Genomic DNA, 2601 nt, shown 5'->3' with positions numbered 1-2601 from the left:
TAACAAAGAATCTCACAGTGTAGCCTAGCTGGGTACTATAATCGCAAATCTGGCAACCCGGCAAACGCTGAAGTATTTTTTCCTGTTTGTCAGATACTAGATTGAGCCACGAAATCCTAACAATAAAAACAATAAAATAATAAAAACAAGTGCAACAATGACAGTAAAAACAGCGTTTTATGTGAGTATTTTTACAAAATAAAATAACTATTGACTGAGAAAGTGGTTGACTGTGAACATCTGGGTTGCCAAGTTGGATAAATTAAGGTTAAAACCCGCATTTAAAGAGCACAGGTCAATATACAAATGTATTTCTATTGCAAATTCTGTGTCATGACAAAACTAGAGAATAAAAAAACAGAATTACTAAAAGAATGAGATCCAAGCAGCCGTATTACACGTGAGGAACACAGTTCCCTAAAATATAAGCTAGAGCTGATATAGACTCCCCACCACCAAGGGCCCCGCATTACACCAATGTGATGGACTGACAAGATTAACAGGGTCACAGGCTCACCAAAGTACATTTAAATCGCACCACATTAAGTCACATTAAAGCAGAGCTGTTCAAACTTTGAGAGCCAAAATGTACAGTGTCAAAATAATCAAGGACACACTATACTTTACATTTACCAGACGCTTTTATCCAAAGCGACTTACACAATGAGAAATTGAGGATTAAGGGCCTTGCTAAGGGACCCAACAGTGGCAACTTGGTGGTGGTGGGGCTTGAACCGACAACCTTCTGTTTACTAGTCCAGTACCTTAACCACTGAGCTATCACTGGCCCTATACTACCAATACAACATTCAGGTGTTTTTTTCTAAAATATAAAAAAAATTGGGGACAGTGGGAGCCTAGTGAGCTATCAACAGAAAGGTTGAGAGTTTGACTCCCAGCTCTGCCATGTAGCCACTGTTGGGCCCTTGAGCAAGGCCCTTAACCCTCACACTTTATGATGGCTGACCCTGCACTGTGACCCCAGTTTCCAAACAAGCTGGGATATACGAAGAAAGAATTTCGTAGTACTGTACGGCTGTACATGTATATATGACAAATAAAGGCGTTCTATTCTATTCTAAAAACATACAAATCTGAATTAAACATTTGGTTCATGTTAGGTCAACATACAACAGGATTTCAGATGAAAACAATAGTTGTCACAAAACAGAATATTATATTACATAATTACATTCACATTTTCGGGATGTAGCAGATGCTGTTTATCCACAGCGACTTACAGTACTGTTACAGTATATATTGTGTAAGCAATTGAGGCTTTAGGGCCTTGCTCAAAGGCCCAACAGTGGCAACCTGGCAGTGCTTGAACCAGTGACTTTTTGATTACTAGTTTAGTACCTTAACCACTAGGCTACAACTGCCCAGACATATCATATTATATATACAGTAGAATCTTAAATATTAAAATATTCATTTATTTCTATTTAATTACAGCTTCATCCTGATCATGGTAGTGTTGCATCTGGCACCAATAAAAAACACAAACCAAGTCCTGATCAGGGCATCTGTTCATTACAGTTCATTACAGGACATGACACAGGGGCAGTTGTACGCCCAGGTGGCGCAGCGGGATATTCTGCTAGCACACTAGTGCCAAGATTCTGAACTCCTCGGTCCGAAACTCGGCGTTGCCACCGGTCGGCTTGGCGGGAATAATTGGCAGTGCCTGCAGCAGATACTAATTGGCCATCGTATGTGCGCGTGGAGACTGGACTATGTGTCAGTGGGTGGGTCTTTAAACCCATTTTCATTTTCAGCATTTATCAGATGCGTTAATCCAAAGCGACTTACATTATACAGTCTAAGCAATTGAGGGTTAAGGACCTTGCTCAAGGGCCCAATGGTGGCAACCTGGCAGTGGTGGGGTTTGAACCAGTAACCTTCTGCTTACTAGTCCAGTACCTTAACCATTAGGCTACAACTGCCCTACCCTGTGTAAGGACCCCGACTGGCGGAAAAAGAAGGGCTGTGCACAAGTTAGAAGAGGCCTGTGCAGTGACGTGCTCTCCTCGGATGCAATCGGATATCACTCAGCAGTGGAAGACAAAATTGAGTCGCTAAATCGGGAGGAAAATGGGGAGAAAATGCATAAAAAACAGGCAGTTGTAGCCTAGGGGTAAGGGTACTGGACTGCCCCTGTTGGGTCCTTAAGAAAGGCCCTTCACCCTCAATTGCTAAGATAATATACTGTCACAGTACTGTAAGTCGCTCTGGATAAAAGCATCCGCTAAACAAATGTAAAACATAAAATTAATCAATCTGGCAACATAACGCCTGACAGACTGTAACCTTGGTAACTACTAGTCTCATGGTTTTACAGTTTTATTGTAATGATCTCAATTGAAAACATCTAGTTCTCCTCACAAATGTCCAAGTGCTCTATTATTCATGATGGAACATTGTTCTGCCTTGATTCCCTCCAGTTAGACATTTCTGTAAGTGCTACCAACCTTCTGTCTCCTCACTTGTGGAATCTTTGCCCCCTTTGTCTCCTACAAAAGCTTCCAGCTCAGCGAAGCCTGATGGCTTTTAATGGCAGGGATTTAAATCTGGAGACAAAGGAGGCCAGTCAAGAATAGT

Source organism: Trichomycterus rosablanca, chromosome 18 (genome assembly GCF_030014385.1).
Source record: "Trichomycterus rosablanca isolate fTriRos1 chromosome 18, fTriRos1.hap1, whole genome shotgun sequence".
In the NCBI taxonomy this organism is placed as follows: Eukaryota; Metazoa; Chordata; class Actinopteri; order Siluriformes; family Trichomycteridae; genus Trichomycterus; species Trichomycterus rosablanca.
Note: the sequence above shows the minus strand (reverse complement) of the source record.